Source organism: Natator depressus, chromosome 4 (assembly GCF_965152275.1).
Source record: "Natator depressus isolate rNatDep1 chromosome 4, rNatDep2.hap1, whole genome shotgun sequence".
Classification (NCBI taxonomy): Eukaryota; Metazoa; Chordata; order Testudines; family Cheloniidae; genus Natator; species Natator depressus.
The window spans coordinates 64,696,675-64,724,110 of record NC_134237.1 but is presented as its reverse complement, the minus strand read 5'-3'; the positions used below and the strand labels follow the sequence as shown (position 1 = coordinate 64,724,110).

Genomic DNA, 27,436 nt, shown 5'->3' with positions numbered 1-27,436 from the left:
GCTCTAATTTCCCCATGAATTTGTCATATAGACAAACCATAAAACAATATCAATTAGCCTTATTTGCTTGACTTCAGTAAACAAAAAAATATCATGGAGGCTGTTCAGAAAATGCACAGCTTGATTATTCATTTTTAATATATATATATAAAATTAAGAAAACACACTCACCAAGTGATAAACAGTCCACCTACCAAAAACACTTTGAAAACCTGCATAATCTAATTATTATCACATGGTCTGCATTGTGTGTGGATCATGGGAGTCATGAGTACAACGGTACTCACACAGTACAACGTCAGATGGTTTCTTTAATTCTCCATTCAGTTACTTGGAGGGCTGTGGTATCAACTTGTGTTTTTTTTCTCTGTCTTCTTTATGAATATTTTGATTAGCAGTATATGCAAAATATTTTTTTCTAGCTGGAGTTATTCCAAGGAAGCCTAACCTTTCCAATAAGCAGCTTTGAAGATTTTTTTTTTTTAAGTTTATCATAGATGGGCATACACTAGTTTGGACATTACTGATAAAGTTAGGTTTGTGCATTCAACAGGGAGGAAGGTATGTTGCGTTTATAAGGGGGTCAAACAGCTAAATGTGGTCCAAGGTTTTCTGTCAAGTCCTTGTTGGCTTACTCCATTGTAACAACCACCATTAAAAATCTATTAATGTCCCTAATCTATTTAGTTTCCTAATTCCTGTTAGCTTTAGGTGTGTAGAGTTTTTTATAGGGGAAACGTTATGTTTGATACTTGTTTTAAATGGTATTAAAGTTGGCATCAATTGTTGTTTTGGGGGGAAAAGAAAGTTTAGTTTAGATGGTCTTGAGCTGCTGTTGTTGAAGTCTGATCTTCTAACAACAAAAGAAGACAAACTCATACAAAGAGAGAGAAAAAAGAATAATGTTGATAGAAAACACAGCTTCTGCCTTTGGGACTGACTTTCACTTGCAACCAAGATCCTGGGGAGTACAGGCCCAGCACACACACTTACAACTACAAGCTACTCTGAGACCTAGCAAACTTTTACCATTGTCAGACTGTTCAAGACACTGGTCTTAGTTTGTCTTTTGTGTCACCAGCTTACAGCAGAGTTGAAAAAAGTGAAGTTGTCTTGACCGGATAAGTCATACTTTCATTAGACAGAAGGCAAAAAGAGATATAAGGCAGGCTAAGGAGGAAAAATGACATAATAAGGCAGACTAACAGCAGCAACTGAAGCCTCACATCTCAGGTGGTGTTCAGAATATACCTGGAGTGGATGAAGGTGGCAATGTCATATGGTTCCCTCGCTCTGACCTGGTCTGATCAAGATGGTTTTTAGGATCAGTACAACAAAGACCAGTATTGTCACGGTGGATACCCAGGCTCCCAGAAAACAGTGAATGTGGCAGCAGCCCTGATGGTGAAGCTCTATGAGGGATACTCTAGAAGATAAGCTATGTCCAGGAAGAGGTGAAAACTGCATCCCATTACAATTAAACAATAGGTGATTTTTAACTACAAATGTTTCCTAACATTTCTAGAATCTTTCAGCTCATTGTTAAGCAAAGCTATGATTTTAACAGCCCTGAGGGCATATTATTATGGTTCTTTTAACTTAGACTGGTACAAACTGTGTTATTTTTCTGCCTCTGACTTTGGCTGACTTCAGTAAACAATTTTTATGTAATGGACTGGGTTGGACTTTTGTTTCATTGAAAGACTTGGAATACAGGCCTCTCCATACCAGGCAGTTGAGCCTGTACTCCTAGTACTTGACTAATTCAGGCTCTGCTCTAGTTTGTTCAACAATTACATAATCTGATTTTAAGTAATTCTTAATAAAAATATATATGGTATTAATCATAAAAATTGCTAACTTTCATACCCAAACCAAGTAATCACTAGTCAATGGCAGGTATTTTACCTTCAGTAACCAAAAAATATGAAATATTTTTTCTTTGAGTGGCCATGCTCATTATTCACATCCTGTTGCTTAACATCCATAGAATATCAGGGTTGGAAGGGACCTCAGGAGGTCATCTAGTCCAACCCCCTGCTCAAAGCAGGACCAATCCCCAATTAAATCATCCCAGCCAGGGCTTTGTCAAGCCTGACCTTAAAAACTTCTAAGGAAGGAGATTCTACCACCTCCCTAGGTAACACATTCCAGTGTTTTACCACCCTCTTGGTGAAAAAGTTTTTCCTAATATCCAACCTAAACCTCCCCCACTGCAACTTGAAACCATTACTCCTTGTCCTGTCCTCTTCTACCACTGAGAATAGTCTAGAACCATCCTCTCTGGAACCACCTCTCAGATAGTTGAAAGTAGCTATCAAATCCCCCCTCATTCTTCTCTTCTGCAGACTAAACAATCCCAGTTCCCTCAGCCTCTCCTCATAAGTCATGTGTTCCAGACCCCTAATCATTTTTAAAAAGAAAAAAGAAAAGAAGTACTTGTGGCACCTTAGAGACTAACCAGTTTATTTGAGCATGAGCTTTCGTGAGCTACAGCTCACTTCATCGGATGCATAGCATATCGTGGAAACTGCAGTTTCCACGATATGCTATGCATCCGATGAAGTGAGCTGTAGCTCACGAAAGCTCATGCTCAAATAAACTGGTTAGTCTCTAAGGTGCCACAAGTACTTCTTTTCTTTTTTCTTTTTACGAATACAGACTAACATGGCTGTTACTCTGAAACTAATCATTTTTGATTAGCCCTTCGCTGGACTCTCTCCAATTTATCCACATCCTTCTTGTAGTGTGGGGCCCAAAACTGGACACAGTACTCCAGATGAGGCCTCACCAATGTCGAATAGAGGGCAACGATCACGTCCCTCGATCTGCTCGCTATGCCCCTACTTATACATCCCAAAATGCCATTGGCCTTCTTGGCAACAAGGGCACACTGCTGACTCATATCCAGCTTCTCGTCCACTGTCACCCCTAGGTCCTTTTCTGCAGAACTGCTGCCTAGCCATTCGGTCCCTAGTCTGTAGCGGTGCACTGGGTTCTTCCGTCCTAAGTGCAGGACCCTGCACTTATCCTTATTGAACCTCATCAGATTTCTTTTGGCCCAATCCTCCAATTTGTCTAGGTCCCTCTGTATCCTATCCCTGCCCTCCAGCGTATCTACCACTCCTCCTAGTTTAGTATCATCCGCAAATTTGCTGAGGGTGCAATCCACACCATCCTCCAGATCATTTATGAAGATATTAAACAAAACCGGCCCCAGGACCGACCCCTGGGGCACTCCACTTGACACCGGCTGCCAACTAGACATGGAGCCATTGATCACTACCCGTTGAGCTCGACAATCTAGCCAACTTTCTACCCACCTTATAGTGCATTCATCCAGCCCATACTTCTTTAACTTGCTGACAAGAATACTGTGGGAGACCGTGTCAAAAGCTTTGCTAAAGTCAAGAAACAATACATCCACTGCTTTCCCTTCATCCACAGAACCAGTAATCTCATCATAGAAGGCGATTAGATTAGTCAGGCATGACCTTCCCTTGGTGAATCCATGCTGACTGTTCCTGATCACTTTCCTCTCATGTAAGTGCTTCAGGATTGATTCTTTGAGGACCTGCTCCATGATTTTTCCTCCTTCTTCCCTTTTTTAAAGATTGGCACTACATTAGCCTTTTTCCAGTCATCCGGGACTTCCCCCGTTCGCCACGAGTTTTCAAAGATAATGGCCAATGGCTCCTTATGATTATGATTCATATTTTTTTTGCATCAGGTTCACAACAACTTAAAGTATGGAACTGGATTATTTCCAACCAAAGCTTCATAGCTGCCACCTTTGTTGCAAAGAGAAATTCTGCATTATGATACTTAATGCTAATGAATATACACCTTATACTTAATTACTTCAAGAAGTAAAACTAAGTAAAACAACTTCAAGGCTACAAAGTCAAGCACTCACAAGTTAGGAGTTGCCTGTGCAATCTTTAGATCCACACAACTGTTGTCTACCACTTAAGCTAATGGAGTTATTAGCAGCAACAGAATGCTGTTATCTTCTATGTAGACCTGTCACTAGAGTGGGTTGGAGTCACACTTTGCCAGTGGGTTTCACAGCTATTTTCTAGCAAGCAAAGGAATGTTGAGACTAAGAAATAATGGGTTCATTTCCAGGTTCTATACAGGAATGTTCTCTAGTGGTTACAGACCATTCTTCTCCTGTCCACACAGTCTCTCTCTGTTCCCTTTGGCCCTCCCCTCTTCTCCTCCCCAGTTCATGCCTCTGTCCAGCTTTCCCCTCTCCCTGCACCTATCTTCCTACCCAGCTCCTGTTCTAGTTTATCTCCTCCCTAGTCCTGATTATGCCTCTCTCTGCTCATATCCTCCTCCCTACTCTTTCCTTCCATTATCTCCCCTTTGTTCCCGTCCCTGTCTTCCTTCTTCCATCACTTCAGATTCCTATCCTCCCTCACTCCTTTGCCTGGTATCTTTTCCTCCTCCCTCACTCCCCCGCCCCACCCCAGATTCCTCACACCCTCTGAATTTAAATCATGTGGCTTCCTCCTTCTCCGTGCTCCCAGGTTATCAATGGAGAGCACAGGAGAGACTGTCTCCCAGCTCTAATTTCTGATGCTTGGTGCCATAGTAGCCCTCAACTTGAAGAACAATTGTGAGAAAAGTCCTGCTTAGGACCTGGACTCCTGGGATGGAGCATGCACAGTTGCTCTGTATCAATGGTGAATACTCAGTTTGTTTAGCACCATAGTAGCTGCTAAGGGATGAAGCATATTCAGTGAGGTGGAATCTTTGGAGAATTTAACTGCTAAACTTTAAGAAAACTCTACCAGGACTTTACAAATTGTGCATTTCAAAAGCTTGATATTCTCTGAACATGGGCAAATTTTCATGGGGTTGGCAAAAGATATATCCATGACACCAAAGTGATTACCTTGCCAAATTTGAAGTCCCAGCTCCAAAGCATGGAGTTACTAGAGTTTCTCAACGAAATGATTGAAATAATTTTTTAACATGAGCAAAACAGTGTATTTTTACTAATATTGTACACAACATTGTGGCTGTGGTGGTCCCAGGATATTAGAGAGACAAGGTGGGTAAGGTAATATCTTTTATTGGACCAACTTCTGTTGGTCCAGAAGTTGGCCCAATACAAGATATTACCTCACCCTATTTGTGTCTCTATTTTCCCTTATCTCATTCTCAGAAATGGCTGGACCGTTTTGCAAGGTTGCCGAAGTTATAAATTACTGAAAACGGGTTTATACTGGAAAGAATCAGACAACCTTCATCGTAGGTATCATTATCTGCATCACCTCTAATTATTATACTGTTATTTACATAGCACCATGTTGCTTTACAAAGGAAAAAGAGATGGTGCCTACTCCAAGAAGTGTACAACTTCCCAACCAGTGCCTCAGATGAAGAAAGACCTAATTGCTACGGGAATGATTCAGAACTGACCATGAAACACACACCTCCTCACTAACCCTGCAACCCCCATATAAATGTTGAAAAAAACAAGTGAAAAAGTAGAACCCTGCTGCAAGCCATACTTGATAGTAGTCAGAATGGCCATGAAATCCTGAGCTGACTTAGAAAATTTATATTCTCCATGGATATTGAATTCACCAAACACAATTACCCCTTTTGGGGGATTCTCAATACCATGATAGTGAGAAGCTTAATTGAACCCAGGGTCTTTGCATTGGACTAGGGTGATAGGTACTTTGAAACTACTCCCACCTTCACCCTATCCCATGGTTTATATAGAAGATGAACACACTAGTTCAAATTTAGATATGGAGCGAGAGATCATCTACAAGTAAGGCATGACTAGCAGTACGGTTATTCCACCTCCTCCCCAGTCACCCATTGGTTCATGATGCACTGAATACCTTTCTGGAGACAAATGAGCCAACACCAACTAGCACTGTCCTCTAATTAGATTTTGAATATCCATGCAAAGTTGGAGATCTCATCCCTTATGGAATCATGAATGATTTTGGAGTCTTATTTATCACCAAACTTACATTAATCACCATGAACTGAAGAACAAAGGACCCTTGTCCACTGACATCCCAAACCCTCGAGAAATAACTATGGAGAAGTCAAAGGGATTAACATAATAATAATCTGACAACTAACATTTTCACAATCTTCCAGATTTTTTCACCTGTCTCTATCTCTTACCAAAGATCATGGAGGATCCAGCCTGCCATGGATCAAGGAATCCAAACTCCCACAACGATAACACCAAGGCCTCTATATCCCTCTGTACAGAAGCATAGGATCAGCCCCGCAGCCACCCAATGCGTACACTGAAATAAGGATCTCCAGGGCAGACTAAAAAAGCTAGGTCATAACGAAGTTTTTGGCACTTTGCTGTGGTAATTAAATGAATATATCTATAGTCGTTTAATTTTATTATTCATGTGTAAGAATAAAACTACAATATGACAGAAATACATGTCTTCTGGAAAACATTAACATATTGACATCTTGAAGTAAGTTAAATAGAATTAATAAGGCCATGCATATTCTATTTAGGTCTCTTTACCAGCTTTCAAACTGTTGGGAAGAGAAGAGACCTCCTCTGGTAGTAAGTAAGCTTTGAAGAAATACTCTGCATTGTAGTTTCAGCCATTTAATTTTAACTTTAAAAAATTGTGTACAAATTTCTATCTTTGTCAAAAGAGATTAATAATGCATAGCTGGAATGTGAAAAATAGAGTGGCTAAACTTGTAGAAACTTTCAATTCAGTGCGATTCATGTGAAATTTAGTGACATTGCTTCCTGTTACGCAAATGGTTATTCTTAGTGCAAAATGTATGAAGCTTTTTTTTTAATTATTGTGAGGGGGTTTTTTTTAACAAAAATGTTTCATGCAAGCCAAGATCTAAGATCTATGGCTCTGGTACAGTAAGTTTTAAGTAAAAACACAGGATTATTTATTTTCAATAGTTTTGCATTAGTACCAGTTTTTCTTTACTTACATAAACATTCACCTAGAATACAGAATGTGTCGGTCCAGTGACTAGAACATGAATTATCCTTTCTACTGCGATCTAAAATACTTTCCCCTTACATTTACTATACAAAGCACTTTCTTAAAAGTGTTCATCTTTCAGCATCGAGGACATGGGTCTCATTTTATTTGTGCTTTAAGTGTCTATGACATATTGAACACAAGGATAAAGGGAATAGAAATACTTGTGAAAGGTATTCTCCTTTGTGAATAGGTTTCTAACCGAGAATGTTGGTCATTCTTATATACTTAAAATCTGTTAATGTGATTTCACATCTAATATATTCTGCAACATTCTTCATCAAGTATATATTTATGAAAACATCATTGTATTATCAGATACAGTGTGTTGTCATTAGTAAATGGAAAACATAATCTTCAATAGTTCTATTTGTTGGGTCATCTTGTTACAGTTAGTAAAGGACATCATCCTTACAAATAGTTTATTCCTTTTGCTTACACTCATTTCAATGGGCTTCTCTGCAATATTTGACAGGTAGCATTTAGAACACAGAAAATGTAGTGGGTTTTTTTTTTTATATACCTTTCTTTGTGTGAACTTCTTCTATTGTATAGTTTTTTAAAAAACAGTGTCCTTGCAAATATGCCATACATACCATACATCAAAATTAAATATTTCTATTACTTTATCCTGCCATCTTCATTTCATTTTAATCAACCAGTATTCATGCCAAATAGAGAGGGGGAAAAATCATTTTACTTTTCTCTGTCTCAGTGAGGTCTGCTCATCACAGTTGTTAATGAGTATAGAAGTTTCACAATAATTGAGTCCATCAGAGAAAATTCTAGGTTTCCTATGCTGATCGGTGTCTGCTGAAATATATAGACTGTAGACAGAAAACAGACACACATTGTGCATCTTATGGATTCTCAACTGATTTGACAAGTAATTTTGCAGTGCATACTTGCATAAGAGAGCAGAGCTGAGCCATGAAGATTCCAGTACCTACAAAAATCAGTGTTGCATGTTCCATTGCTTGCCACAGGGGCAAAAGCAAAGGGCCTTACCATACGTACAGCCATTTTTAGAAGAACCAACCCTTTGAAGATTCTATCTTACTGCCTCTGAAACATCATTTTCAGACATGCCATTGATGGTACGTTTAGAAATGATGTTTAGGTTTGGACGTCTCTATCCAGAAATCGAGACTCACATGAGAATGCTATTTATGTCAAAGTTTGTTGTTTGAGTTAGGTGTCTTTGGGGAGTATCTACTCTTGTTATGAAAAATTCAAAGTAGGTCAGTTCTGCCAAGTGATTCTCAACTCATTTTTTTCCCCTTTCTTCTTCCCATCAAGAGCTTGGCTCTAAGAAACAAGATTCCATATTGAACAATAAACAATAAATTGAAAAGTTTGTTTTTTTTTATTTCAGTTGGGAATTTGTGGATCACTCAGTTCACCCCCTCCCCCCGAATTTAAAAAGACAATACACATTTAAGTTCAGTGAACAGGTAAACATACATTATGGAAATAGGATTTCTAATTCTGTAACTCTTTTAATAAACAACTCGAAAATATCAGTTAAAATTCATATGGCTCCTTTTGCATTCACTTTTACATGATGTGAGAAACATTAATATACTTCTGTAATAAAATGAATAATTGATGGCAGCCCATGCACAAGCACGTTATGGATTTGTGATAACCTGAAATTAACTTGTAGAGATGAACTCGTGTCAAAGTACTCATTATTCACAGCCCTGACTACCTTAAGCAGGATTCTTCAGTCTGGCCTCATGCAACTAGGAGCAGCTTCTGAGTGCTTGCTTGACGATGAGCAATTCAGGAAGTGAATAGTAATTAATTTTTTGTCAGAGCTGCTTCCAACAGTTTTTTCCAACTTCTTATTTTAACAAGTAGTCTTCTGCTAATATACATACACCTTTCCAGGCAGAATGATATACACCTATTGATGATGATGCAGATTGAATTTGTTGGAAAGATCCTGTCCTACTCTGGGCTCGTTAGAAATGATGGAAGCAATCTATAAGCTTACAAAGGGTGCAAGTGCATGTTGCTGCTCTTTCTGGATGATGTTACTATAGTGATTTCACAGGACTCTTGCCCTTTTTAATATTCCCAAAAGATTATATTTTTCATGAGAGTACTTTTGCTCCAACTGGGTGTTGGAGAGATGACAGAACATTTTATGTCCCCTAGCATTTTTAAGATCATCCTTCCACTAGTTTGAAGTAGAAACTGTATATATCAACTCTTATCTTGTATTTGGTCAAAATAATATTTTCTTTCAAAATTCTATTGACTCTGGAGTTATAAGGACAGCTTAGAAATTACTGTACATTTTTCTTACCCTCTTGACTCTGTTTCATTTTTTTCTCCTTCTCCACTTTTTTTAGCAAGATGTCATGATGCCTGAAATGTGGCAGCACCAGACCAACACTCTCACGTCTACTGAGTTCTTAGTTTTTCCTGCACAGTTATAGTGCTGTATTTTGTTGTTTGTAACTTTCAACCATATTATGTAGTTCACTGTACACTGTCATGTCTGTAAGAGAGATTCATGGGGAACTTAGTTTGAAAGCAGCTGCAAACTGTTCTACTGGCGGGGGGGTCTCAAAGAATTTTAAAACATCAGTTTTATACCTTACTAGCATAATATTCATATAATATTACAATAAGTTGAAATATAGCAAAGAAAGACTGAGTGACATGCCTTATGACTGATGCTGATTCAGTGGAAGAGTCTAAAATCGTGATTATACTCCCTTTTGATGTGTTCATTTATTTAATCCAAATGGGAGTTGTATGCACATACTAAATATGCAATGGGTCCTATGTAAGAATCCATGCTTGGCATTTAAAGTCAACATTGAAGAAAAATTAATACACCCCTGATATTTGAGATACCATAGTTATTACTACTTCTAAGGCCAAATCCTAAAGTCCTTACTAATTTGTTTTTATTAAATCTCGACTACGATGAAAATCCCAATGATTTCATTCAGAAGTTTAAACTATTGACTTTAATTCTAACAGATCTGTTCTTTATGTTGTGTATTGAATGTACTATATAGGTAGCATTGCCTGTGTGGTAGAACTAATCCAGGCCTCAGATTTTTATTAAGTGGCATTTCCGGTAAATGTTGTTCACAGTATGACCTTTTTCAATGTAATGATTGCGATGCATGTTTCCTACAATACTGACCTGCTGAAGTGAAGAAATAGATTGACAGAGCCAGAAGAGTACCCAGAAGTTACCTACCACAGGACAGGTCCAACAAATAAAATAACAGAACACCACGAGCCATCACGTTCAGCCTCCAACTAAAACCTCTCCAACACATCATCAAGGATCTACAACCTATCCTGAAGGACGACCCATCACTCTCACAGATCTTGGGAGACAGGCCAGTCCTTGCTTACAGACAGGCCCCCAACCTGAAGCAAATACTCACCAACAACCACACAACAAAAACACTAACCCAGGAACCTATCCTTGCAACAAAGCCCGTTGCCAACTGCGTCCACATATCTATTCGGGGGACACCATCATAGGGCCTAATCACATCAGGCACACTATCAGAAGCTCGTTCACCTGCACATCTACCAATATGATATATGCCATCGTGTGCCAGCAATGCCCCTCTGCCATGTACATTGGACATAAATCAGATGTCAAGAATTATAACATTCAAAAACCAGTCGGAGAACACTTCAATCTCTCCGGTCACTCGATTACAGACCTAAAAGTGGCAGTTCTTCAACAAAAAACTTCAAAAACAGACTGCAACGAGACACTGCTGAATTGGAATTAATTTGCAAATGGAACACCATTAACTTAGGCTTGAATGAAGACTGGGACTGGATGTGTCATTACACGAAGTAAAACTATTGCCCCTTGTTTATTTCCCCCTCTACTGCTCGTCACACGTTCTTGTCAACTGCTGGAAGTGGCCCACTTTGATTATCACTACAAAAGGTTTTCTTTCTCTCCTGCTGGTAATAGCTCACCTTACCTGATCACTCTTGTTACAGTGTGTATGGTAACACTCATTGTTCTCTGTGTATATAAATCTCCCCACTGTATTTTCCACTGAATGCATCTGATGAAGTGAGTTGTAGCTCACGAAAGCTTATGCTCAAATAAATTTGTTAGTCTCTAAGGTGCCACAAGTACTTCTTTTCTTTTTGTTTCCTTCTGTTACTGGGTGGCACTGGGTAAAGCAAAGTTACCAGACTGAAGGCTTGTGTGCAGTGCTGCTACTGAAAAGCACTCAACTCATTTGAATACTGGTCCCTGTATCTGTAATGAGGCAAGTGTGTCACTTCTCATTTTGCTTTAGCTGTCTGTTGTTTGTCACTGGTTTCACAAAATTGAAAAATAAACATTTTTTAAAAGACAAAATATTTGAGAAGGAACACAGTAAGTGTTAGGTGCAACCAAGAATTTAATGTCATTTAATGAATTATTGTCTTGAAACTACCTGAAGGACATCAGTCTACATTTACATCTGAACTCCCTGGTGCTCATTTTATAAGTCTTCTCAGCTGGTTGTTTCAAATCTGTACTTTCTTTCCATTTCTATCATTTAAAGCATTTAACTTGCACAGAGCACATGGATGCTTTACAGATTAAGTGCCAGTGAGCAAATGAAATGGAGGATGCCCACAGATAGGGTTTGTCGTGCTGCTTAGGATATTGCCTTGAGCAGTGAGAGGAGTAGTTGTGGGCAGAACTGGGTCGGAAATGATTTTCCCATCCTGTGAGCATTTTTGACATATTTTAAAAAATATATCATTCCTGCATTAGGACAAAACTGAGACTTTCGGAGTATTGTTATGAAAAATGTGAAAGACCAGCCCCAGCATAGCCACTAGCTCAGTGGTTAGAGCACTTGCCTGGGCTATGTGACGCAGGTTCAATTCCCTTTTCTGCCTGGTTCAGATGGACTTGAACCCGGGTCTCCCACATCTTGGGTGAGGGTCCTAACCACAAGGCTCCAGGATCACTCTCTCATTTTGATCTAATGAATATTTGATTATTTATACAAAGTTGAACAGATCCAGGAAGAGATTGAAAGACACCAACCTCAGAATAGCCAATAGCATGGTGGTTAGGGCATTGTCCTAGGAGGTGTGAATCCCAGCTGCAAGTTCAGTGGCTGCCTCCAGTACTAGGCCTGGGCACTTGCCTGGGCTAGGCACTCCCTGTGGGGCATAGCCCTGGAGCAAGTGCAGCTCATTGGAGCTGTCTCTTTTCCTGCCATCCACTGATGTTTGGAGCCGTAGCCTTACCCTCCAGCCCAGTGCAGTGAGAAGCTGTTAGAGCCAAAGGAAAATCTTTCCCCTAAAGTCTGGAGACAGGGAGGACAGCTGCTGAACCCTGCTATTGAGGGGACTCTGGGAGCAGTGGGGCTGTGTGAATGGCAGAGCCTGCAAGTGTGTGGGGCTGCTAGAGTCCGCCAATGGGTAGCAGGTGCACCAGGGAATTGCAAAGGAGAAAGGGGATGACAGGAGTGGAGGGGTGAGATAACAGGTACTTAGAGAGGGCTGGGGACAATAGGAGGGTAGTGAGGGGGGTTGAAGAGAAGATACACAAGGGAATCAGGAAGTGTGGGGGTAGGACATTGGGAAATGGGGGAATTTGTATCAGGTGCACAGGGTAAGCAGGGAGTGGAAGGGCTGAGCATATTGTGGAAGGAGAGGGAGTTGGAGAATAGGCACACAGGGAAACGGGGAAGGCTCTGGGCAGTAGGAGAGAGGGATGTGGTGAGTCTTACCAGTGATTTTTCTGCTGCAAGTTGGAGATAGTGCTGTGAGGAGCTCTACAGCTTTCTTTTGCCCGTTCTTCCTTAACCTAGAATGGGCCTGTGTGATTGTTTTCCTGCCTCCTCTATACTTTAAATTAAGGGAGTAATGTATGGTTTCTCTCCCTTGCCTCAAGTCCAGGGAGAAGATCCGGGGCAGCCTGTTGGGAGCCGCTGCAAAGTAACTTAGCTGGCATGGAGGGAACAGGGCTGAGATGGAGTGATGAACGTAGCAGCTGAGCGGACCGGTTTTTTAACAAAGCCCTCAAAATGTTCACCTTACTGTGTAACCTGTTGTAGTAACTGAGATGGAAACAACAAACCACACAGTCTTGTTAACATCACCTTTTCCTCTCCCTTCTCTTGTTCTTTAGTCTGTCTTTGGCCCTCTCGTGTTGCGTTTAGATTGTAAGGGGTCATGTCATTATTTCTGATTTGGTGGCCCCTCGCACCAATTTGGAAATTTAGAAATTGAACTGAAACAGGCTATAAACAAAGCAGACACAGCGATTTTTTGAACGTAATCAGAGGAATGCAAAAGTTAATCAGAAAAAGTTCTGAATCACAAGTACGTTACTTCAGTTTATACTGGTGTAACTATTGACACCAAAGGACTTATGCTGATGTAAAACTTGAATAACACTGTTCTAGTGAACATAGTGACAAAGAGAGTTTTAAAAATCAATTTCACTTCTGACTACCTAGATTCTTATTCGTAACAGGTAATAATTTTAATTTGACAACATCCATTTAATTTTCAACTATTGTAAATATTTCAATTATGAGCTCATTTTTTCTTTAGTATTTTTCATAACACAAAAGCATTTTGTTGAACAGCCAAATTACTCGATGCTTGTGGTAGCAGTTTTGTTTTGTTTACCCAACATAATTATTCCTTTTAAGAAGCTTTTCTTTTCATTAATCTCCAAATTCTCATATGTTTGGTTATTAAGATTATGTGAACTGCCATTCTAGTATTTGAACTTTTGCAAAAAAGATTTTCCAGAATGCCTACAAACAAATGATGTATTGTAATTAATTTGTATGTAGTATGGGTAGGAGTGGTGGGTGGACCCATAAATCTTTGCTTCAGGATCTTTCCAGATGTGATCTGGGAGACTTTTGTGTTGACTATAAGTTGGTTGGGGCAAGGGACCATCTTTCAAGATGTTTATACAGCCCCTAGCACAATGGCGCTATAGTCATGATTGGAGTCTCTGGGAGCAACTGTAATAAAAAAAAAAATTGAAGTTGAACAGCTAAACCATAGTTACCATAAATTAAAATACCTAAAGAATGTGTTACAGAGCCTAGGATTAACAAATTAGTAGTACAAAATAAAAACTTAAAAGTTCAGAATTCAGCTCTGTTCCTTGTGTGATAAAAATATTGATTCAAAAACTAGATGTGTCCTTGCATGTTTAATTAAGAACAGTAGGATATCTATAAGGACAATTTACACTGTACATTGACTGCTCTGTGTTTTGGTAATTCTTTGTATGATAGCTTTTCCATAGCGATACTTCCAACAAATATAGTGAGTGCTTCAGCTATGCCTATGGCTATTTACTCCTCTAAGGGCAAGTCTACCCAGTGGGGCTGTGCACAGTACAGCAGTGTGATTTCAAAAGAGTCCTAAACTGTTGTGTGTTAATTGATCCATGTAGACCCTTCAGGTCCACACTAAAAGCTGCCTAGTGCGGTTTAACATAGTACTGTTTCAAACAGCACTACCTCTGAGTGCGTTAGGGAACTTTCAGTGGGCAGCAGCATGGACTAATTAATGAGCTGCTCATTAGAGTGCTTTAAAGTTCTCACCCTTGTAGTGCACATCACCATACTCTTTAGAAAAGCCCTAAGTGTCTTGTCTAACTGAATGTGCCTTTTTCTGGTTGTCCAATACAAAAAAGAATACTTGCTTCTTTACAGGACCATACGCCAATAAGTAATTGTGATTAACATTATGGGAGAAATCATTATCTTTGACTGAACAGGTGCAGTCCAAGCATTTTAGCCAGCGCACATATGAATAGGGAATACAGTTTCTGCAACTCTAATGTACCATTTGGGAACTGTGGGCTCATTCACTCTCCTCACATGAGTAATATTCAGAACTTCAGTCAAACTGCAGTTTGGGCACCCAAGAACTGTAGTTCTCTCTGTCTCCCTGATTCCTTTATCTCAATCTTCCTTACTACCAAATACATTGTGGAGCAGACTGTTTCTTTTCTTTTTTCAGTTATCCAGAATCAGTAAAGTGCTCAAAGTGGGGATCCTTGAGTACACAGCATATCAGCACACACTTTCTGTCTAAATTCTTTTGTAGCATATTGCCTATTGGAGCAGTTCGGAGAACTTTTTTTCTTCTTCATGTATGCCGCCACCTGTTTCTCCTGAATAATGTTGACCCTCCGTGATCTAGTGACATGAATTTTATATACTTTGCAGTTTTTTCAGAAATCTCCCACGGTTGCAGCACCAGTGGCGTTGCATTGATAGAGCAAGAGTGGAGATTTCCTGAAAATTCTGAGTACAGACACAGCCTTTTCAGAAATGGCCCACAACTCCATCTTTATCTTGGTTATAGATGGCTATTCATATACTAACAAGACGAGCCTGTGACTAGGCTCCTGAACGGAAGGAAAGGAGGACTTGTGGCATCTTAGAGACTAACAAATTTATTTGAGCATAAGCTTTCGTGAGCTACAGCTCACTTCATCGGGTGCATTCAGTGCAAAATACAGTGGGGAGATTTATATACACAGAGAACATGAAACAATGGGTGTTACCATACACACTGTAACCAGAGTGATCACTTAAGGTGAGCTATTACCAGCAGGAGAGCGAGGGGGGGGAAACCTTTTGTAGTGATAATCAAGGTGGGCCATTTCCAGCAGTTGAGGAACGGTGGGGGGGATAAACATGGGGAAATAGTTTTACTTTGTGTAATGACCAATCCACTCCCAGTCTCTATTCAAGCCTAAGTTAATTGTATCCAATTTGCAAAGTAATTCCAATTCAGCAGTCTCTCCTTGGAGTCTGTTTTTGAAGTTTTTTTGTTGAAGTATTGCCACTTTTAGGTCTGTAATCGAGTGACTAGAGAGATTGAAGTATTCTCCGACTGGTTTTTGAATGTTATAATTCTTGACATCTGATTTGTGTCCACTTATTCTTTTACGTAGAGACTGTCCAGTTTGACCAATGTACATGGCAGAGGGGCATTGCTGGCATATGATGGCATATATCACATTGGTAGATGCGCAGGTGAACGAGCCTCTGATAGTGTAGCTGATGTGATTAGGCCCTATGATGGTGTCCCCTGAATAGATATGGGGACACAGTTGGCAACGGGCTTTGTTGCAAGGATAGGTTCCTGGGTTAGTGTTTTGTTGTGTGGTTGCTGGTGAGTATTTGCTTCAGGTTGGGGGGCTGTCTGTAAGCAAGGACTGGCCTGTCTCCCAAGATCTGTGAGAGTGATGGGTCGTCCTTCAGCATAGGTTGTAGATCCTTGATGATGCGTTGGAGAGGTTTTAGTTGGGGGCTGAAGGTGATGGCTAGTGGCATTCTGTTACTTTCTTTGTTGGGCCTGTCCTGTAGTAGGTGACTTCTGGGTACTCTTCTGGCTCTGTCAATCTGTTTCTTCACTTCAGCAGGTGGGGATTGTAGTTGTAAGAATGCTTGATAGAGATCTTGTAGGTGTTTGTCTCTGTCTGAGGGGTTGGAGCAAATGCAGTTGTATCGTAGAGCTTGGCTGTAAACAATGGATCGTGTGGTGTGGTCTGGGTGAAAGCTGGAAGCATGTAGGTAGGCATAGCAGTGAGTAGGTTTCCGGTATAGGGTGGTGTTTATGTAACCATCGCTTATTAGCACCGTAGTGTCCAGGAAGTGGATCTCTTGTGTGGACTGGTTCAGGCTGAGGTTGATGGTGGGATGGAAATTGTTGAAATCATGGTGGAATTCCTCAAGGGCTTCTTTTCCATGGGTCCAGATGATGAAGATGTCATCATTATAGCGCAAGTAGAGTAGGGACATTAGGGGACGAGAGCTGAGGAAGCGTTTTGCTAAGTCAGCCATAAGAATGTTGGCATACTGTGGGGCCATGCGGGTACCCATAGCAGTGCCGCTGATTTGAAAGGTACACATTGTCCCCAAATGTGAAATAGTTATGAGTGAGGACAAAGTCACAAAGTTCAGCCACCAGGTTTGCCATGACATTATTGGGGATAGTGTTCCTGACGGCTTGTAGTCCATCTTTGTGTGGAATGTTGGTGTAAAGGGCTTCTACATCCATAGTGGCCAGGATGGTGTTTTCAGGAAGATCACTCTTCTAAAATAAAGATTATGGCAAAGTCGGAACTGACTGTGACAGCTAGAGCAACTTCCTGCAATATTTTTGGTAAACTAGTACTGTATTACATGTATGAATGCTTTATGTATCATTGTGGGCTAGGGATTGTATGTATGCTACAGAGGGAGGGCTACCATAGCTCCTCCAAGGAAGTAAAAACAGTAGGGGAAGATCAAGATAAATCACTCAGGTTGTAACACCTCCAGAAACATACCACAAAACATCCAAAAGATATTATAAGTGGAGCTACTGGTCCTTCAGTTTAAACTCTATCTTGAAGGAGGCCGTTGGTTTAGCAATCCCAATCCTTCCAAGATATTTGCAATTTTTCCATTAGGAAATTATGGGGACATGGGGTGGACCTACTGCATTTCAAGATCAGTGGATATTTTTTGCTAGTGCAGAATATTAATTTACAGCATTCTGTTTTTGTGGTTCATCCTGTAAACTTACTCAGATCTTTAAAAGCAAATTCCTATTTGGCTATGTTCTGTGAAAATAATATAGACCATTTCTAACTTCTATGAGAAAGTTAAATGGAATTGCACTTGAATAGCTTGTTAAATAAAGAATATCAATATATCTGTTTCAGATGGGAACTTTTATGTATGTTCAAGTGTATTGTATTCATTTTTTTATGGATCCACAGTCTCCTGGACAGTGTCTAAAATCTACATAATATATCTTATTTACAGTTGACAGCTTATAGGTCACATGAAGGCAGAGAAAGCTATTGACTAGACAGCTGTGGAGTCTAATATGTTTAGTCCAGCAATTACATGAAATTTTGTATTCATGAAACATGAACAAATAAGGTACACTTTTGATATGACATTTGATGTGCAAGGCTTTAACTTCCTGCTCTTTAAGAATGGTGCCTCTTCAGGGGATATTAAAGCTTAGGTCCATTAGATGCTTGTAAATGACCCAACTTTAACTTAGAAATACCAATACACTGATACATCCACCTGTCTGAGTAGAGAATGAAGTTAGCTCATCAAATTCAAATTTTTGGGGCTACTTTCATTCAGTATTCAGATTTCAGGACCAAGTATTCAGTCAGTTACACCAGTACAATCACTATAATTGTAACTGAGAGCAGAATTTAGCCTCAAGAGTCTTCGGCTGGTTTATTGTGCCTAAGTATTTCAGGGAATCTTTTCAAATGGTGCATGATAATATTAAAATTCCATTGTGCTGTGCTACCTAGGTGAATTAACTGGATTAATGATGAAATATCACCCCCAATACTTTATTTGTCTTTCTGGGTTTAAGCCAGACTCTGACATAATTTAGAAATGTGTGTGTGATAGGTCTGAGGAGATGATATTTTATCTAGCAGAAGTTACGCACACAAATGCTTCAGTGTTAATAGATAAAGTACCTAGTTAAAAGTTAGCTAGTTGCCTAATTAACAAGTATATTTCCTTCCCTCACCCCACGTATATATTTTGGAGGCTTACTCTGATAGAGGGATAATAATATAGATGACATGCATAGATAGACGGAAGGGTCATTGATCACCACACATATCTCTTTACCATCAGATTTGGGTCAGATATTCTGTAAATTATCAGCTCTTGATATCAGAATGTCAGTGTTTTCATTTGCCACTAAAAATGCCCCTTACTTAGGCAATTCAAAATATCTGGGCTCTTTTATATTTGTTTATTTTCAGCTTAGAGATCTAATTCTTCCTTCTGCTGCACATGTGTGTTTCACTGGATTCAATGAAAGAGATGTGAGTATGCATCTGGGGGAACAATTGGCTCAGTAATTCTTCAAAATAGTACTTCACACCACTTTCCTTTCTCCTCTCGATGTATTATTCAGACATAGCACTTACTGATATACTGGTTTTCCCTTTTCTTTTGATCTTCTCAGGGAAAGAATGTTCTGAGAAGGTTGTGAGAGCCTTGCACCTTTTATTGATTTTGGGTTTGATCCTGCACACAGTAAGGCTCTCATTGACTTCAGTGCTCAGGATCGAGTCTTTATTTCTATAGATGACCTTAACTCACATTTTGTACCACAATTCTTATTTATTTTATGTATCACAATTTTTAAAAAATATTTTTCCATATATTTTTATTTTCCTATTGCTTCTTAGTATCTATGAGTTTATTTACATTTTCAGGCTTTGGTACATACCTTAGTTTAGATTTAGAGTTGGGTTATTGTGAGCCTCATACCACCTTATTTGAAAAGTGTGGGATTCTTTCTCTTTCATTTTGTGCCACATGTGACCAGTAAGCACAAGTCAATGGCCTTTTTTTAAAAACAAATCTCTGAAGTGTTATACTTCAAAACATGCTATTGTATGATACATAAGCTTAAAATACAGTGCACTGTTACTCCTTTTATGAAGGTCATTAGAAAATATGCTGCCATTTTCTAAATTCAAATTAAAACCTGCAAAACTATTTCCTGTGCTCTTTTTAAATATATTGAGGCCATTCAATAACAAATGAATTCCAGATCAAGACTGTGGGTGAAATTCTCACCCTGTTGAAGTTAATGAGAGTATTGTTTCATTTTATGGTTAGTAGTATAAAGCAAACAGTTGATGAAAGTTCTTTCCCAGCAAACTAATAATGCAGTCTTCCATTAGGAGAGAGAGCTTGTTTGTTTAATTCCGCATATGAATGTTACTTCTGGCATATAATGGATATCAGATTGCATTATATATATTATTTTCCTTTGTTCTGAAGAAGCTATTTAGTTGGCCTTTTACTTTCAGGTATCAGTCAATTACATTACTAAAATCAAATCCCAAGCAAAGTCTCACTTCAGTCTCTACTTGCACAGCAGTATGCTGCACTATACATTGTTAAGTCTCCACACATACTGCAATAATTCAGAACAATTGCCAGTCTCTGATCCTTATCTTCTAATTCAGAAAGCAGAAATAATAATGATTTATAGACTTTGGCTTCACACTACAACGATTCTATCCCTTCATGGGAGGGAGTCTCATAATTTTATAATGTGTGTGCACGACCTAGTCCATAAAGTAGTCTCAGATCCTGAAAAATGTTACTTTATTTGAGATTAGTGGTTATATAAGGAATTTGGAATTACATGAACTTGTATCAGTTAATATCTAATGCCCACCCATAGTAATAATTTCTTGGCATCTTAGGTAAAATTTTCATAAGCACCAAAGTGACTTAGGAGCCTAAATCCAATGACACCAAACCTTCAAAGTTACTTAGGCACTTATGAAAATTGTACCCATTAAAACCAATCTGGCTCGCGAGTTCCTCCCATATATGTTGAATATGAATGTAGAGATATATTAGAATTATCACACATTAAAGACCACATGCATACTTAAGTTTTACCCCCAAATCGGTGTAACACAATGCAGCAAAAGGATCTGTCACACCAATGCTAATTTCCATGGTTAAATGCTCTCTGTTAGATGTTTGGTCTCCAAAATGAAAACACAGCTGCTTTCGTTGCATTTACTTTAGATAAATAACTTTGTATTTGGAACTTCATCATTCACTGGAACAACACCAATTCCCAATTTTACAAATTTGCCGAGATTTGATGTGATACTACCATATGCATTTAATGTTGCCTTATTTTGAAATACTTTTGGAGCATCTTTTGAAGTTCATTTTTTTTAAGGAAAAGGAAGCAACATTGTTCATAGTGGGGGTGAGCAGATCAGTGTTTGGACAATGGAACTGACCAACTGGTTGGGAGAAATATTGTGTTTGTGAGTCTCCAGGTGGAAAAGAAAAATAAAGCTATAGAAAATACTAGGGGATAACTTTTATTCAGAGGGACTCATCATGCTGGGTAATTTAAAAAAAACACATATAAAGGGGTTTTTCCCATTAATATGGGCAAAATATATGGATAAGTTGGAAGTATTTTGTACCTTTTAACGTCTCAGGAAAAAAAAGCTGGATGGTGCGCATCAAGGAGACATCAATGACATCAATGACATCCTCCAAGGAAAGATCAGCAAAACAACTCGTGCAAATCTTTTTAACACGACCGTGCTACCAGCGATGTTATATGGCAGCGAAACATGGTCGCTGACAAAGATTGAAGAACATCAACTGTCTGTCACACAGAGAATGATGGAATGAACATTTTTGGGCATTTCGCTCCTTGATCACATCCCCAACGAAATAATTAGGCAGCAGTCTGGAGTGCGAGATGTTGTTGTTGAAAGCAGGCTCAGCAAAATGCAGTAGGTGGGACATGTGGCCCAACTCAGAGACAACAGATGGACCGCAGCTATATCCGAGTGGTATCCGCGAGAACAGAAACGTCCACACGGTCAGCCTCCAAAGAGGTGGGATAATTTCCTAACAAGGGGATACGGACAAGCAAGGTGAAGGATGGCCAGAGTGAGAGAAGATTGGAAGACATGTTGTGATTGGCTTAGTCTCAACTGATGAAGGACCGACAGTCTACGCAGTATAGCAAAATCAATTTAAAGAATGGCATTCAGGGCAAAGGTTGCCTGGGAAAAAAACAAACAAACTAGCAGATCCCTTTGGGGGACTGTACCCAGGGCATTACTTCGCAACCCTTTCCCTGTCCCTGCAGAAACCCCTCTGTAAGGGCTCCCTATGGCTCCATATGTGCAGTTGGGAAGGGGGCAGACACATATTGGAGGCAGTGAGGCCAAGTGATTGTGTTATCTCCATGTGTCATTACCCTAACCTGTTGTAAGTCTCCACCTAAATTAGTGTAGTTCTCTTCTGAAAAGCAGTTGTCTATGATGGCTTAATGGATAACCATGGTTATTTTTTCTTAACATTAACTAATTAACATGTGTTTAGTTTATGAGCAAATTTCCTAATTGCCAACCCTGTGAACTAAGCCTGGAGTCTCAGAGTCAGGCTGGCTGGGTTTTTTTCCTTCTAATGCATCATCACCAGTAATAAAATACTTTAGGACAAACTGTGTGTTCATTTTCCCATTGCCTTTGTGTTATTCCCTCGGTGACACCTGTATACACCAATTACCTTCAGGGGGTTGGCAGAGATGCAGTTCATTGGCCCTGATATTAAAACTCAGAAAACCAATTGTGTTGATGCACAGGAAAGGAAAGAACCCATGTCTTAGCTGTATTAGTTCTATAGGACTAACAAGGCGATTGTAAAAAGTAATAACGTATTTTAATCATTTAAGTCAGCATGAGAGTGAATGCACTCAGGGAGCATATATGTTGAGTAAGAAGTTCTCAATTTTCATAGTAGAACCTAAATTTCATGCTATCTAAGGCAGAATTACCTTTGACGCTCCTCTTCTTTTCTGTCACTATGAGCCACTGGGGATATTGGCTGGCAGCAGAGTCCAGCATGGATCTGGAGAGGGACTGGGAAAGGGTTACAGTGGAGCAGAGAGCCAGGAGAGGGTTTGGAACAGCTACCACTTTGGGAACTAAATGTCTTGCTCATTCTGGGAGTGAAAAGCAAACCCTAAAAGAATATCACTAAAAAAAAACCTGCAGGGGGAACCTTATGGAGTTTGCAGACCCGCAAAGTGGGCTGTTACAATATGGAGAGGTGTTTTCTTGTGTTTAATATTATTGACATTATGGGACAGTGAATATTGTATATTCTACATTATTGACCTACCAGAGGAGGTAATGACTGGCAGTTCTGTTTTTGTATGGGTTATTTTTCCTATCAGCCTTTTTGATACAGTTGTTTGTGGGTTTTTAAATAGCTATATAGTAAACCATTCCAGTGATATGAAGTATTGTAGTATATTTTTTTTAAGGAAGACTTGTAAGAGTTGGCATGATTTAGTGTGAAAGTATATCTTTTAAGAAGAGTAAATTATGCAAAGTTATTGGTTGCTGCTGATTGCAATTCATTTAGTGTATAATGACAACTGAATGTATACCTAGTCATGATAATCAGATTAAATTGATTTAATCTCAGGCTGAACTATGTTTCACATTAGTCATGGATAATTACAGTCAGAAAGGCCATGTTCTCACCATTCATTTACATAATATGAGATGCAAAAGGATGCTTGTATGGATTAATTACATTTTGTTTAATTGTATTGAAGCTACTTAGAATCTGTACGTTTGCATGTGGTGTAAAACAGATAATTAATTCCTAGAAAATGGCTAATTTTCTAATGCAACCAGTTTATCTGTATTGCTAGTTGTAGGAATACCGTATTTGATGTTGTACTGTAAATGCACACTGTATTCCATTTCCCCCCCTACATCACTGATATTCAGTTTGAAGCCTACTTGACATATTAGACTGCTACTCTTCCTTTCTGTGGGATCCATAGCTGCCATTTGTCAGGTTATTTTCTGTGTGAGGAAAAGCATTCACCCCTTCCACTGCTCTTTGCAGGCCTTGTAAAGTGGGCTCTCATGCTCACTACTTGACATAAGTATCTAAACAGTCAGCATAGGTAGTAGTGGAGCAGAAAAATAAAGGCCTTGTTCTATAGACAACAGAGGAATATCGTTATTTTATAACATGATTGCCCTAGAGGTACCACAGTAAAACCTGCACCAAAACCTTTCAGTCTTGCAGTCCTTTTGTTATACCAATAAAATAAAAACCAGCAGGATCTTGTAAAAGGGAATAAGGCAAAATGCCACATTTATTGTGAATACAGAAAAAATCATAGTAAGGACTTAGTTATATGTATAACATTCCATTCAATTTCATATTTATTCACACATTCATTCATACACACACACACAGGTTCTGCAAGGTTGTTATCCTAGTTACCAGCCTTAGAGTTGCTCATGCCAAGCCACTGGCCAGGTGACCTGGACACGAGGAGGGAGCATGACCTTGTCAGATGCTCATCTGATGCTCCTAGAAGTTGGTTTGCAGAATCAGAGCCCCGAAATTCTCAGTTTCTAGAGTCCATTTTTATAGGAATTTATTCATATGCCAGTCTATGGAGATTGCTTCATCATGCTGTTGCTGAATCAATCAGCAGACGGCACATTCCTGACGGCTTGGTGCTGCCAGATGTTATCTTGTTCTTCGGTTCTCCCATCCTTGAGGCTGTTGGATGGATTCCAGTCTGTCCTCTGGGGGTTCTCTGGTTGATTCCACTTGACGCCTTCTTCAGCCAGTCGACACTGGATTCTTAGGCTGGCACCTCCCTGATCATTCATTTATTATCCACATCAAGCATCCATCCACATACATCCTCTATCTCTATTTTAATCACAATTGTTAACAAAGCAAGATAAATACAACAAAAGGGCAGGGAGTCTCTGTGTGCTGTTTCTGTTGTTACAAAGTATCGCTTTGAGTCTCTCTGTGTGTGTTCACCTATGCAAATTGGTGAGGATTTTTATCAAGCCTTCCCCAGGAAAGTGGGTGTAGGGCTTGGGGGGATATTTTGGGTGAAAGATGTCTCCAAGTGGGCTCTTTCCCTGTTCTTTGTTTAACACGCTTGGTGGTGGCAGCATAGGGTTCAAGGACAAGGCAAAGTTTGTACCTTGAGGAGGTTTTTAACCTGGTAAGAATAAGCTTAGGGAGTCTTTCAGGCAAAGAAGCCCTTGAGGAATTCCACCATGATTTCAACAATTTCCATCCCACCATCAACCTCAGCCTGGACCAGTCCACACGAGAGATCCACTTCTTGGACACTACGGTGCTAATAAGCAATGGTCACATAAACACCACCCTATACCGGAAACCTACTGACCGCAATGCTTACCTACATGCCTCCAGCTTTCATCCAGACTACACCACAAGATCCATTGTCTACAGCCAAGCTCTACGTTACAACCGCATTTGCTCCAACCCCTCAGACAGAGACAAACACCTACAAGATCTCTATCAAGTGTTCTTACAACTACAATCCCCACCTGCTGAAGTGAAGAAACAGATTGACAGAGCCAGAAGAGTACCCAGAAGTTTAACCACACACCACACAACAAAACCACTAACCCAGGAACCTATCCTTGCAACAAAGCCCGTTGCCAACTGTGTCCACATATCTATTCAGGGGACACAATCATAGGGCCTAATCACATCAGCTACGCTATCAGAGGCTCATTCACCTGCGCATCTACCAATGTGATATATGCCATCATATGCCAGCAATGCCCCTCTGTCATGTACATTGGCCAAACTGGACAGTCTCTACATAGAAGAATAAATGGACACAAATTAGATGTCAAGAATTATAATATTCAAAAACCAGTTGGAGAACACTTCAATCTCTTTGGTCACTCGATTACAGACCTAAAAGTGGCAATTCTTCAACAAAAAAACTTCAAAAACAGACTCCAAGGAGAGACTGCTGAATTGGAATTAATTTGCAAACTGGATACAATTAACTTAGGCTTGAATAAAGACTGGGAGTGGATGTGTCATTACACAAAGTAAAACTATTGCCCCTTGTTTATTTCCCCGCCTACTGTTCTTGTAAAGTGCTGGAAATGACCCACCTTGATTATCACTACAAAAGGTTCCCTCCACCCCCCGCTCTCCTGCTGGTAATAGCTCACCTTTCCTGGTCACTCTCGTTACAGTGTGTATGGTAACACCCATTGTTTCATGTTCTCTGTGTATATAAAATCTCCCCACAATATTTTCCACTGCATGCATCCGATGAAGTGAGCTGTAGCTCATGAAAGCTTATGCTCAAATAAATTTGTTAGTCTCTAAGGCGCCACAAGTACTCCTTTTTTTTTTTCTGTGTGAGTAGTTGTTGTTACAAAGTATTGCTTTGAGAACAGACTCTGTTTTAGGATGTACTAACACAATTAGCGGCTTGCAAGTTTCACACAGAGAGGAAGAGAAACAGTAAAAACAAGAGACCGAAAACCAAGAGACCTCTTAATTTACCCTGCAATTTAAACTATGGGGAATCAATCTCATTTGTGATTTTAGTACAGATCTTCTTTATATGATCCAACATAACACTTTTCTGCTCTGTTTAGCACTTTTGTCTATTTTGCCAATGTATTAGTAAAATTGTTTGGAGGCCTGATTTTGTAAATGCTTTGTCTGGTCAATGGGGGCACTCACATATGTGGAGTAGAGATACTATTGTCAAGGTTGGACATTATGTATTCACTAGAGAAGCAAATGGGAGAGAAGGGGACAGATGATAGAATATAAAACAGTGGCGAATAAGGAAGAGAAAATCAGAGCAGGTTAATTGGGACAGAGTATATGAGCAGTAAGGAAGACAGAAGAGAAGTGGGGGGAAGAGAGGAGCAAATGAGGAGGAGAGACCAGAGAAATGGGCTGGTCTGAGAAAGAAGAAAAGAGTGAACAAGGGGAAGGAAGTGGCTATCCTAATCCGGTGGAAGAGGTGGTTATATTTTTAATAGGAAGATAGGTGAAAGAAGGGGAAAGAACTAGTGAGAATAGAGTGTTTTGATTTTTTTTTAAATAGTGAATTCCTTTCTTTCTTGAAATATTCAGATGTCAATGCTGTTAAGAACAAACATTCCTCTTCATCCCCCAATTTGGTTCACAGCTGCCATTTAAAATGAAGTTCTCACCCACAAAAGTAAAGTCAGCTCCTCCAAAATTGGGTTATTAAGTTGGAAGTTAGTGTTAAAATTTTCTACTGAGCCTCAGAGTTTAAAAAAAAGAGAGAGAGGAGCCACAATTGCAATTGACTGAGGATTGGCTTAAATGCAGAATCTTTAAGTAAAGTAAATACATACAACAAATAATTCATGGGAGAAATAAAGTATTTTCAAGCTTCTTGAACTTATAGTGAGAACAGTAGTGGAATTTAAAGTTATTGCTAATTGATCTTATGGTTACAATTTACTTAACAAAAGCACTACAGACTATTTGCAGTATATTGTCATTAACTCTTCTTATGCAATGGTATATCATTGTTTCTTCATCAGCCAGAGATTACATTTCCTAATTTTCTAAACACTGGTATTCTAAAGTCTGCCTCTTTCAGAAACCTTAAACATCCTATTTGGCTGTAGGGCAGGTTTGGTATTCTCCCAATAGGACATTACATTATAACTGGGTTCTCATTCCTTATACAAAGTATGCAAACAACCTTAAAAGAATCAGAGGATACTGACTTGATAAAATCAGGGGATTTAAAGTAAAACAATGCCCCATTCCTAGTAACCCTTACAGAGTAACCTACTCTGTGGATTGTAGAACTCTGCTTTCTCATGTCACAATTCTCACCCATGCAAATCACAGACAATTCTTCCTTCTATGGTATGTAACAATTTATATGAGATTCATGGGGTCCAATTTCTGTTTTCAAAGAAAACCTGCAGGCCAGGTGTTATATATTATCCTGGTTGTCAGATTACATGTAAATTCATAGCCTCT

General features: G+C 39.4%; 1 protein-coding gene across 2 annotated transcripts in view; it reads left to right on the top strand.

Annotated features, from left to right (window-relative positions):
- FSTL5 (follistatin like 5) overlaps positions 1 to 27,436 on the top strand; it is a 546,388-nt gene that overhangs the window by 149,090 nt on the left and 369,862 nt on the right. The window lies entirely within an intron of this gene.